This window comes from Saccostrea echinata, unplaced genomic scaffold (assembly GCF_033153115.1).
Source record: "Saccostrea echinata isolate AGI-Se365-2 ecotype Australia unplaced genomic scaffold, CSIRO_AGI_Sech_v1 ptg000036l, whole genome shotgun sequence".
NCBI classification, from domain to species: domain Eukaryota; kingdom Metazoa; phylum Mollusca; class Bivalvia; order Ostreida; family Ostreidae; genus Saccostrea; species Saccostrea echinata.
Window position 1 is genome coordinate 1,470,994 of NW_026889785.1, and position 14,382 is coordinate 1,485,375.

Consider the following 14,382-nt stretch of genomic DNA (forward strand, 5'->3'; position numbering starts at 1 on the left):
GATTACTCTTTTTTAAGTATGGTATTAGCTTTTTCAATTAAGAAAAAAAGCCAGTACAGTACATGTACGTCCCTCTGAATGTCTTACTGAAATGACAAGTTTGTTTTTTGTTTTTTGTTGTTGTTTTTTTTAAATAGTGCCAATGCAAACTTTGAATACTTTATTTGACAGCATTAGTTTATTAAATAGGCCTAGATAATTTTTTTTTAAACACCTGTATTGAAGTTTAATTTAAGGGATAAAAATCATCCCCTGACTTCCCTTTTTATTTACTTTCCTTTAAAAATTAATTCTAGACTTACAGCCCCTGAAGACATTTAGTAATTACATGTATAACTAACTCTACTTATTTAATATTTGTAAGAAATACTTCCTTATTTTTATTTTTTATCTTAAACACCTCTCTGCAGAAACTAAACAAAACAACAACAGGGAGCAGCAAATTCAGAATACACAAGGGGCGGAGCTATCATATCACTCAGAACCTTTTTCATGCATGAGTGAACAAAGCAGTCCCAGAAAGCAGTCCAATAGCGGTCCCAGAGCAGTCCAACAGCGGTCCCAGAGCAATCCCACAGCGATCCCAAAGCAGTCTGGGACTGCTTAGGTGTCAGGTTGGGTCTGGTTGGTACTGTAAGTTATTGTAATCGATATAGAATGTAACATAGATTTTCCATACTTTTACAGAAGGATTTTTTTACACAAAATTTCAATGCACTTTCCATCTGCAATTATACGAATGTACTACATGTATCATATCTTGTAGTTGCTGAGGACATAGTTTTAAGGCACTTTACTGATCCAGTTCTGGAATATCTACTTTTATTTTTATAATGTATAATATTGGATGCATATGGCAGTGATTGCATTACCATGTATAAACTTTGAGGTATCCAATCATTTTGCAAGTTTGAGTGAAAGAGGTAAAGCACGCAGATGATCCACTATTGTCATAGTTTTCTTGAACTTCAAAAGATGGCTAAAAGCTATACTTTAATCACGCTTATATTTCAGATTTAGGTGAAATAGGAACATATGATCCACTTTTGGAATAGTTTTCTTGAACGGTAAAAAACAATATAATTTGCATAAAGCTATTTTATAATTTTGTTCATTATTTAGAATGAGTTGAGATGGTAACAAAAGTGGTTTCTTCATCAGAACTAGCCGTAACGTAAGAAGAGATAGAAATTATTTTTTCAGTGGATTGTAAAGAGAGGTGATTGTAATCGATATAGAATGTACCAAAGACTTGCCATACTTTGAAAGAAGGCTTTTTTCAAAAAATTTCAATATACTTCCTGACTGCAATTAGACGATTGTACTGCATATTTCATATCATGTTGTTGGGTACATAGTTTTAAGACACTTTACTGAAAACTCTTCACAAGCACTAGCCGTCCCCTAAGCCGGAAACAGGAGTTAGTCCTTCAATGGATAGTTGAATAAAAGATGATTCTGATCGATAAAGCATCTATAATCGATTCAAGATACTTTCGACGAAGGATTTTGAGAACGAATTTTTTTTTGGTGTAATTTTAGTTTGCAATTAGCTGAATGTACTTCATTTATCATATCTTGCTGTTGCTGACTACATAGTTCTAAGGCAATCTACTGATCCAGTTTTGGAATACCTACATTCATTTTTCTAATATATAATATTAGATGCACTTACCACTTATTTCCTTCAAATTTTGACCTTTACTCGGCACTCAGGGCCGTGAAGCAGTGAGGGATTTTTATCGTGCCAACACCTACCGTGACACGGGACCTCGGTTTTTGAGGTCTCATCCGAAGGGCCCGCAACTTTCGCTTCAAAGTGCCGAGCGCATGGCGAAGGAACAGTTGCTACCCATTTTTTATCGACTTAGGTCAGTCGCGGCCGAGATTCGAACTCACGACCTCCCGATCATGGAGCGAGCGCTCTACCGACTGAGCTACCGTGAACTTTGAAATGAGGTGAGATAATAACAGATGATTTACTTTTGGAATAGTTTGTTTGAACGTTGAAAAAAAAATATATATATATATAATTTGCTAAAAACTATTGCATAATCTTGTTCATAGTTCAGAATGAGGTGAGAAGGTACCAAAAGAGTTCTCTTCACAAGTACAAGTCGCCCCTTCAGCTAGAAACAGAAGTTAATCTTTCAATGGAATGTTGAAAAAAAAGATTAGTCTAATCGATATAGAATCAACAACAGATTTAAGACTTGAACGGAATATTAATGCACTTCCTGTCTGCAATTAGAAAAATATATATCATGTATCATATCATGGTGTTGCTGACTACAAAGTTCTAGGACATTTTAGTGATTCAATTTTTGAATAAAAATATTCATTTTATATTGTGTTACATAAGATGCACATACCACTGATTCAATCACAACGTATCAACCATGAGGTATCCATGTATTTTGCTAGTTTGAGTGAAAGATGATCCACTTTTGGAATATTTTTCTTGAACGTCGAAAAATATATCTAAAATTTGTTTGAAGCTATTTTATTATTTTGTGTATAGTTCAGAATGAGGTAGTATGGTAATAGAAGGGTCTTTTCACAAGAACTAGCCCTCTCTTAAGTTAGAAATAGACGATAATTCTTAGTGGATTGTAAAGATAAGTGATTGTTATCGATATAGAATGTACCATAGATCTGCCATACTTTTACAAAATGATTTTTTTTTACACAGAATGTCAATGCACTTTCTGTACTACATATATCATTTATTGTAGTTGCTGAGGACATAGTTTTAAGGCATTTTACTGATCCAGTTTTGGAATACCTACTTTCATTTTTATAATGTATAACATTGGATGCACATGGCAGTGATTTTATTACCATGTATAAACTATGAAGTATCCAAACATTTTGCAAGTTTGAATGTAAGAGGAAAACACACAGATGATCCACTATTGTCAAAGTTTTCTTGAACTTCGAAAGATGGCTAAAAGCTATACTTTAATCACGCTTATATTTCAGATTTAGGTCAGATAAGGACATATGATCCACTTTTGGAATAGTTTTCTTGAACGTCGAAAGAAGATACCTATAATTTGTTTAAAGTTGTTTTATAGTTTTGTTTAAAATTCAGAAGGAGATGAGATGGTAACAAAAGTGTACTAGCCGTGTGCTAAGAAGAGATAGAAATTATTTTTTCAGTGGATTGTAAAGAGAGGTGATTGTAATCGATATAGAATGTACCAAAGACTTGCCATACTTTGAAAGAAGGCTTTTTTCAAAAAATTTCAATATACTTCCTGACTGCAATTAGACGATTGTACTGCATATTTCATATCATGTTGTTGGGTACATAGTTTTAAGACACTTTACTGAAAACTCTTCACAAGTACTAGCCGTCCCCTAAGCCGGAAACAGGAGTTAGTCCTTCAATGGATAGTTGAATAAAAGATGATTCTGATCGATAAAGCATCTATAATCGATTCAAGATACTTTCGACGAAGGATTTTGAGAACGAATTTTTTTTTGTGTAATTTTAGTTTGCAATTAGCTGAATGTACTTCATTTATCATATCTTGCTGTTGCTGACTACATAGTTCTAAGGCAATCTACTGATCCAGTTTTGGAATACCTACATTCATTTTTCTAATATATAATATTAGATGCACTTACCACTTATTTCCTTCAAATTTTGACCTTTACTCGGCACTCAGGGCCGTGAAGCAGTGAGGGATTTTTATCGTGCCAACACCTACCGTGACACGGGACCTCGGTTTTTGAGGTCTCATCCGAAGGGCCCGCAACTTTTGCTTCAAAGTGCCGAGCGCATGGCGAAGGAACAGTTGCTAACCATTTTTTATCGACTTAGGTCAGTCGCGGCCGAGATTCGAACTCACGACCTCCCGATCATGGAGCGAGCGCTCTACCGACTGAGCTACCGTGAACTTTGAAATGAGGTGAGATAATAACAGATGATTTACTTTTGGAATAGTTTGTTTGAACGTTGAAAAAAAAATATATATATATATATAATTTGCTAAAAACTATTGCATAATCTTGTTCATAGTTCAGAATGAGGTGAGAAGGTACCAAAAGAGTTCTCTTCACAAGTACAAGTCGCCCCTTCAGCTAGAAACAGAAGTTAATCTTTCAATGGAATGTTGAAAAAAAAGATTAGTCTAATCGATATAGAATCAACAACAGATTTAAGACTTGAACGGAATATTAATGCACTTCCTGTCTGCAATTAGAAAAATATATATCATGTATCATATCATGGTGTTGCTGACTACAAAGTTCTAGGACATTTTAGTGATTCAATTTTTGAATAAAAATATTCATTTTATATTGTGTTACATAAGATGCACATACCACTGATTCAATCACAACGTATCAACCATGAGGTATCCATGTATTTTGCTAGTTTGAGTGAAAGATGATCCACTTTTGGAATATTTTTCTTGAACGTCGAAAAATATATCTAAAATTTGTTTGAAGCTATTTTATTATTTTGTGTATAGTTCAGAATGAGGTAGTATGGTAATAGAAGGGTCTTTTCACAAGAACTAGCCCTCTCTTAAGTTAGAAATAGACGATAATTCTTAGTGGATTGTAAAGATAAGTGATTGTTATCGATATAGAATGTACCATAGATCTGCCATACTTTTACAAAATGATTTTTTTTTTTTACACAGAATGTCAATGCACTTTCTGTACTACATATATCATTTATTGTAGTTGCTGAGGACATAGTTTTAAGGCATTTTACTGATCCAGTTTTGGAATACCTACTTTCATTTTTATAATGTATAACATTGGATGCACATGGCAGTGATTTTATTACCATGTATAAACTATGAAGTATCCAAACATTTTGCAAGTTTGAATGTAAGAGGAAAACACACAGATGATCCACTATTGTCAAAGTTTTCTTGAACTTCGAAAGATGGCTAAAAGCTATACTTTAATCACGCTTATATTTCAGATTTAGGTCAGATAAGGACATATGATCCACTTTTGGAATAGTTTTCTTGAACGTCGAAAGAACCTATAATTTGTTTAAAGTTGTTTTATAGTTTTGTTTAAAATTCAGAAGGAGATGAGATGGTAACAAAAGTGTACTAGCCGTGTGCTAAGAAGAGATAGAAATTATTTTTTCAGTGGATTGTAAAGAGAGGTGATTGTAATCGATATAGAATGTACCAAAGACTTGCCATACTTTGAAAGAAGGCTTTTTTCAAAAAATTTCAATATACTTCCTGACTGCAATTAGACGATTGTACTGCATATTTCATATCATGTTGTTGGGTACATAGTTTTAAGACACTTTACTGAAAACTCTTCACAAGTACTAGCCGTCCCCTAAGCCGGAAACAGGAGTTAGTCCTTCAATGGATAGTTGAATAAAAGATGATTCTGATCGATAAAGCATCTATAATCGATTCAAGATACTTTCGACGAAGGATTTTGAGAACGAATTTTTTTTTGTGTAATTTTAGTTTGCAATTAGCTGAATGTACTTCATTTATCATATCTTGCTGTTGCTGACTACATAGTTCTAAGGCAATCTACTGATCCAGTTTTGGAATACCTACATTCATTTTTCTAATATATAATATTAGATGCACTTACCACTTATTTCCTTCAAATTTTGACCTTTACTCGGCACTCAGGGCCGTGAAGCAGTGAGGGATTTTTATCGTGCCAACACCTACCGTGACACGGGACCTCGGTTTTTGAGGTCTCATCCGAAGGGCCCGCAACTTTCGCTTCAAAGTGCCGAGCGCATGGCGAAGGAACAGTTGCTACCCATTTTTTATCGACTTAGGTCAGTCGCGGCCGAGATTCGAACTCACGACCTCCCGATCATGGAGCGAGCGCTCTACCGACTGAGCTACCGTGAACTTTGAAATGAGGTGAGATAATAACAGATGATTTACTTTTGGAATAGTTTGTTTGAACGTTGAAAAAAAAAAATATATATATATATAATTTGCTAAAAACTATTGCATAATCTTGTTCATAGTTCAGAATGAGGTGAGAAGGTACCAAAAGAGTTCTCTTCACAAGTACAAGTCGCCCCTTCAGCTAGAAACAGAAGTTAATCTTTCAATGGAATGTTGAAAAAAAAGATTAGTCTAATCGATATAGAATCAACAACAGATTTAAGACTTGAACGGAATATTAATGCACTTCCTGTCTGCAATTAGAAAAATATATATCATGTATCATATCATGGTGTTGCTGACTACAAAGTTCTAGGACATTTTAGTGATTCAATTTTTGAATAAAAATATTCATTTTATATTGTGTTACATAAGATGCACATACCACTGATTCAATCACAACGTATCAACCATGAGGTATCCATGTATTTTGCTAGTTTGAGTGAAAGATGATCCACTTTTGGAATATTTTTCTTGAACGTCGAAAAATATATCTAAAATTTGTTTGAAGCTATTTTATTATTTTGTGTATAGTTCAGAATGAGGTAGTATGGTAATAGAAGGGTCTTTTCACAAGAACTAGCCCTCTCTTAAGTTAGAAATAGACGATAATTCTTAGTGGATTGTAAAGATAAGTGATTGTTATCGATATAGAATGTACCATAGATCTGCCATACTTTTACAAAATGATTTTTTTTTTACACAGAATGTCAATGCACTTTCTGTACTACATATATCATTTATTGTAGTTGCTGAGGACATAGTTTTAAGGCATTTTACTGATCCAGTTTTGGAATACCTACTTTCATTTTTATAATGTATAACATTGGATGCACATGGCAGTGATTTTATTACCATGTATAAACTATGAAGTATCCAAACATTTTGCAAGTTTGAATGTAAGAGGAAAACACACAGATGATCCACTATTGTCAAAGTTTTCTTGAACTTCGAAAGATGGCTAAAAGCTATACTTTAATCACGCTTATATTTCAGATTTAGGTCAGATAAGGACATATGATCCACTTTTGGAATAGTTTTCTTGAACGTCGAAAGAAGATACCTATAATTTGTTTAAAGTTGTTTTATAGTTTTGTTTAAAATTCAGAAGGAGATGAGATGGTAACAAAAGTGTACTAGCCGTGTGCTAAGAAGAGATAGAAATTATTTTTTCAGTGGATTGTAAAGAGAGGTGATTGTAATCGATATAGAATGTACCAAAGACTTGCCATACTTTGAAAGAAGGCTTTTTTCAAAAAATTTCAATATACTTCCTGACTGCAATTAGACGATTGTACTGCATATTTCATATCATGTTGTTGGGTACATAGTTTTAAGACACTTTACTGAAAACTCTTCACAAGTACTAGCCGTCCCCTAAGCCGGAAACAGGAGTTAGTCCTTCAATGGATAGTTGAATAAAAGATGATTCTGATCGATAAAGCATCTATAATCGATTCAAGATACTTTCGACGAAGGATTTTGAGAACGAATTTTTTTTTGTGTAATTTTAGTTTGCAATTAGCTGAATGTACTTCATTTATCATATCTTGCTGTTGGTGACTACATAGTTCTAAGGCAATCTACTGATCCAGTTTTGGAATACCTACATTCATTTTTCTAATATATAATATTAGATGCACTTACCACTTATTTCCTTCAAATTTTGACCTTTACTCGGCACTCAGGGCCGTGAAGCAGTGAGGGATTTTTATCGTGCCAACACCTACCGTGACACGGGACCTCGGTTTTTGAGGTCTCATCCGAAGGGCCCGCAACTTTCGCTTCAAAGTGCCGAGCGCATGGCGAAGGAACAGTTGCTACCCATTTTTTATCGACTTAGGTCAGTCGCGGCCGAGATTCGAACTCACGACCTCCCGATCATGGAGCGAGCGCTCTACCGACTGAGCTACCGTGAACTTTGAAATGAGGTGAGATAATAACAGATGATTTACTTTTGGAATAGTTTGTTTGAACGTTGAAAAAAAAATATATATATATATAATTTGCTAAAAACTATTGCATAATCTTGTTCATAGTTCAGAATGAGGTGAGAAGGTACCAAAAGAGTTCTCTTCACAAGTACAAGTCGCCCCTTCAGCTAGAAACAGAAGTTAATCTTTCAATGGAATGTTGAAAAAAAAGATTAGTCTAATCGATATAGAATCAACAACAGATTTAAGACTTGAACGGAATATTAATGCACTTCCTGTCTGCAATTAGAAAAATATATATCATGTATCATATCATGGTGTTGCTGACTACAAAGTTCTAGGACATTTTAGTGATTCAATTTTTGAATAAAAATATTCATTTTATATTGTGTTACATAAGATGCACATACCACTGATTCAATCACAACGTATCAACCATGAGGTATCCATGTATTTTGCTAGTTTGAGTGAAAGATGATCCACTTTTGGAATATTTTTCTTGAACGTCGAAAAATATATCTAAAATTTGTTTGAAGCTATTTTATTATTTTGTGTATAGTTCAGAATGAGGTAGTATGGTAATAGAAGGGTCTTTTCACAAGAACTAGCCCTCTCTTAAGTTAGAAATAGACGATAATTCTTAGTGGATTGTAAAGATAAGTGATTGTTATCGATATAGAATGTACCATAGATCTGCCATACTTTTACAAAATGATTTTTTTTTTTTACACAGAATGTCAATGCACTTTCTGTACTACATATATCATTTATTGTAGTTGCTGAGGACATAGTTTTAAGGCATTTTACTGATCCAGTTTTGGAATACCTACTTTCATTTTTATAATGTATAACATTGGATGCACATGGCAGTGATTTTATTACCATGTATAAACTATGAAGTATCCAAACATTTTGCAAGTTTGAATGTAAGAGGAAAACACACAGATGATCCACTATTGTCAAAGTTTTCTTGAACTTCGAAAGATGGCTAAAAGCTATACTTAAATCACGCTTATATTTCAGATTTAGGTCAGATAAGGACATATGATCCACTTTTGGAATAGTTTTCTTGAACGTCGAAAGAAGATACCTATAATTTGTTTAAAGTTGTTTTATAGTTTTGTTTAAAATTCAGAAGGAGATGAGATGGTAACAAAAGTGTACTAGCCGTGTGCTAAGAAGAGATAGAAATTATTTTTTCAGTGGATTGTAAAGAGAGGTGATTGTAATCGATATAGAATGTACCAAAGACTTGCCATACTTTGAAAGAAGGCTTTTTTCAAAAAATTTCAATATACTTCCTGACTGCAATTAGACGATTGTACTGCATATTTCATATCATGTTGTTGGGTACATAGTTTTAAGACACTTTACTGAAAACTCTTCACAAGTACTAGCCGTCCCCTAAGCCGGAAACAGGAGTTAGTCCTTCAATGGATAGTTGAATAAAAGATGATTCTGATCGATAAAGCATCTATAATCGATTCAAGATACTTTCGACGAAGGATTTTGAGAACGAATTTTTTTTTGTGTAATTTTAGTTTGCAATTAGCTGAATGTACTTCATTTATCATATCTTGCTGTTGCTGACTACATAGTTCTAAGGCAATCTACTGATCCAGTTTTGGAATACCTACATTCATTTTTCTAATATATAATATTAGATGCACTTACCACTTATTTCCTTCAAATTTTGACCTTTACTCGGCACTCAGGGCCGTGAAGCAGTGAGGGATTTTTATCGTGCCAACACCTACCGTGACACGGGACCTCGGTTTTTGAGGTCTCATCCGAAGGGCCCGCAACTTTCGCTTCAAAGTGCCGAGCGCATGGCGAAGGAACAGTTGCTACCCATTTTTTATCGACTTAGGTCAGTCGCGGCCGAGATTCGAACTCACGACCTCCCGATCATGGAGCGAGCGCTCTACCGACTGAGCTACCGTGAACTTTGAAATGAGGTGAGATAATAACAGATGATTTACTTTTGGAATAGTTTGTTTGAACGTTGAAAAAAAAATATATATATATATATAATTTGCTAAAAACTATTGCATAATCTTGTTCATAGTTCAGAATGAGGTGAGAAGGTACCAAAAGAGTTCTCTTCACAAGTACAAGTCGCCCCTTCAGCTAGAAACAGAAGTTAATCTTTCAATGGAATGTTGAAAAAAAAGATTAGTCTAATCGATATAGAATCAACAACAGATTTAAGACTTGAACGGAATATTAATGCACTTCCTGTCTGCAATTAGAAAAATATATATCATGTATCATATCATGGTGTTGCTGACTACAAAGTTCTAGGACATTTTAGTGATTCAATTTTTGAATAAAAATATTCATTTTATATTGTGTTACATAAGATGCACATACCACTGATTCAATCACAACGTATCAACCATGAGGTATCCATGTATTTTGCTAGTTTGAGTGAAAGATGATCCACTTTTGGAATATTTTTCTTGAACGTCGAAAAATATATCTAAAATTTGTTTGAAGCTATTTTATTATTTTGTGTATAGTTCAGAATGAGGTAGTATGGTAATAGAAGGGTCTTTTCACAAGAACTAGCCCTCTCTTAAGTTAGAAATAGACGATAATTCTTAGTGGATTGTAAAGATAAGTGATTGTTATCGATATAGAATGTACCATAGATCTGCCATACTTTTACAAAATGATTTTTTTTTTTACACAGAATGTCAATGCACTTTCTGTACTACATATATCATTTATTGTAGTTGCTGAGGACATAGTTTTAAGGCATTTTACTGATCCAGTTTTGGAATACCTACTTTCATTTTTATAATGTATAACATTGGATGCACATGGCAGTGATTTTATTACCATGTATAAACTATGAAGTATCCAAACATTTTGCAAGTTTGAATGTAAGAGGAAAACACACAGATGATCCACTATTGTCAAAGTTTTCTTGAACTTCGAAAGATGGCTAAAAGCTATACTTTAATCACGCTTATATTTCAGATTTAGGTCAGATAAGGACATATGATCCACTTTTGGAATAGTTTTCTTGAACGTCGAAAGAAGATACCTATAATTTGTTTAAAGTTGTTTTATAGTTTTGTTTAAAATTCAGAAGGAGATGAGATGGTAACAAAAGTGTACTAGCCGTGTGCTAAGAAGAGATAGAAATTATTTTTTCAGTGGATTGTAAAGAGAGGTGATTGTAATCGATATAGAATGTACCAAAGACTTGCCATACTTTGAAAGAAGGCTTTTTTCAAAAAATTTCAATATACTTCCTGACTGCAATTAGACGATTGTACTGTATATTTCATATCATGTTGTTGGGTACATAGTTTTAAGACACTTTACTGAAAACTCTTCACAAGTACTAGCCGTCCCCTAAGCCGGAAACAGGAGTTAGTCCTTCAATGGATAGTTGAATAAAAGATGATTCTGATCGATAAAGCATCTATAATCGATTCAAGATACTTTCGACGAAGGATTTTGAGAACGAATTTTTTTTTGTGTAATTTTAGTTTGCAATTAGCTGAATGTACTTCATTTATCATATCTTGCTGTTGGTGACTACATAGTTCTAAGGCAATCTACTGATCCAGTTTTGGAATACCTACATTCATTTTTCTAATATATAATATTAGATGCACTTACCACTTATTTCCTTCAAATTTTGACCTTTACTCGGCACTCAGGGCCGTGAAGCAGCGAGGGATTTTTATCGTGCCAACACCTACCGTGACACGGGACCTCGGTTTTTGAGGTCTCATCCGAAGGGCCCGCAACTTTCGCTTCAAAGTGCCGAGCGCATGGCGAAGGAACAGTTGCTACCCATTTTTTATCGACTTAGGTCAGTCGCGGCCGAGATTCGAACTCACGACCTCCCGATCATGGAGCGAGCGCTCTACCGACTGAGCTACCGTGAACTTTGAAATGAGGTGAGATAATAACAGATGATTTACTTTTGGAATAGTTTGTTTGAACGTTGAAAAAAAAAAATATATATATATATAATTTGCTAAAAACTATTGCATAATCTTGTTCATAGTTCAGAATGAGGTGAGAAGGTACCAAAAGAGTTCTCTTCACAAGTACAAGTCGCCCCTTCAGCTAGAAACAGAAGTTAATCTTTCAATGGAATGTTGAAAAAAAAGATTAGTCTAATCGATATAGAATCAACAACAGATTTAAGACTTGAACGGAATATTAATGCACTTCCTGTCTGCAATTAGAAAAATATATATCATGTATCATATCATGGTGTTGCTGACTACAAAGTTCTAGGACATTTTAGTGATTCAATTTTTGAATAAAAATATTCATTTTATATTGTGTTACATAAGATGCACATACCACTGATTCAATCACAACGTATCAACCATGAGGTATCCATGTATTTTGCTAGTTTGAGTGAAAGATGATCCACTTTTGGAATATTTTTCTTGAACGTCGAAAAATATATCTAAAATTTGTTTAAAGCTATTTTATTATTTTGTGTATAGTTCAGAATGAGGTAGTATGGTAATAGAAGGGTCTTTTCACAAGAACTAGCCCTCTCTTAAGTTAGAAATAGACGATAATTCTTAGTGGATTGTAAAGATAAGTGATTGTTATCGATATAGAATGTACCATAGATCTGCCATACTTTTACAAAATGATTTTTTTTTTACACAGAATGTCAATGCACTTTCTGTACTACATATATCATTTATTGTAGTTGCTGAGGACATAGTTTTAAGGCATTTTACTGATCCAGTTTTGGAATACCTACTTTCATTTTTATAATGTATAACATTGGATGCACATGGCAGTGATTTTATTACCATGTATAAACTATGAAGTATCCAAACATTTTGCAAGTTTGAATGTAAGAGGAAAACACACAGATGATCCACTATTGTCAAAGTTTTCTTGAACTTCGAAAGATGGCTAAAAGCTATACTTTAATCACGCTTATATTTCAGATTTAGGTCAGATAAGGACATATGATCCACTTTTGGAATAGTTTTCTTGAACGTCGAAAGAAGATACCTATAATTTGTTTAAAGTTGTTTTATAGTTTTGTTTAAAATTCAGAATGAGAAGAGATGGTAACAAAAGTGTACTAGCCGTGTGCTAAGAAGAGATAGAAATTATTTTTTCAGTGGATTGTAAAGAGAGGTGATTGTAATCGATATAGAATGTACCAAAGACTTGCCATACTTTGAAAGAAGGCTTTTTTCAGAAAATTTCAATATACCTCCTGACTGCAATTAGACGATTGTACTGTATATTTCATATCATGTTGTTGGGTACATAGTTTTAAGACACTTTACTGAAAACTCTTCACAAGTACTAGCCGTCCCCTAAGCCGGAAACAGGAGTTAGTCCTTCAATGGATAGTTGAATAAAAGATGATTCTGATCGATAAAGCATCTATAATCGATTCAAGATACTTTCGACGAAGGATTTTGAGAACGAATTTTTTTTTGTGTAATTTTAGTTTGCAATTAGCTAAATGAACTTCATTTATCATATCTTGTTGTTGCTGACTACATAGTTCTAAGGCACTCTACTGATCCAGTCATTTTCCTAATGTATAATATTAGATGCACTTACAGTACCTGCGACGTTATTCTTTACAATTCTATCGTGTCCTTTCATGCCTTTATCCTATCATATCGTGCATGTATCCTATCCTATTGTTTTTTGTGTTTATCAGGTTTTGCGTTTTCTAGGGTGTTTTGCGTTTATAAGGTTCTATCGTGTATCGTGTTTTGCGTTTATCGTGTACATTCGGAAACCATCGCCTTTTATCTTTACTATGGGAAGAAACACCCGAGATACCCTGAGTTTATTTTTCGTTTTTTTTTTTTACTTACTTACGATTACTTCAACTGGGAAGAGGAAAAGAACGTTTTGCATCTTAGCTTTGGTCTATTATTTAAAGAAGTAAGCGTAGAATTAATAAATGAATAAATTAATAAATAAATAAATTTGAAAACAAAATTATTACGATCAAGCAGAGAGCGTTAATCGAAAGTTAAATCCTTTTTTGAAATGAAATAAACGATCATTTGGTCTTTATTTTAATTTATCGAATTGTAGAGATTAAAAATGTTATAATTTTCTTAAAACAGTCAGCGTCATTAGAGGAAGATTTTAAAAAGGCAGGAGTACAGTTTGTGTACCAAAAAATAATAAAAAGCAAGGGTCTAATGTTTATTTGTTCTTTTTTTTTTTAGCTGCAAAATCAATTCTGCACAAGGTATTCATTTTTTTCCGAGGCATTATCTGATATTATAGTAATGTTTTTATGTCTCTGATCTGCATGTATGAACAATTATTTAAAGTCTTGAAACCAAATGATTCATAAAGCATAAGATAATGATCATGATAACATTTACATATATTTTGTCCGTGCGCGCAATTTTTATATTTCTTGTTTATTTTTTATCACTATTTATCTAAATTAATTCCCTGATATGTCTAAATAAAAAAATGTACAAAATATAATGCATGAAAATATTCGACCCAATTCATCATACCATGATATTTACTATAATATAGAAGATGTTCAT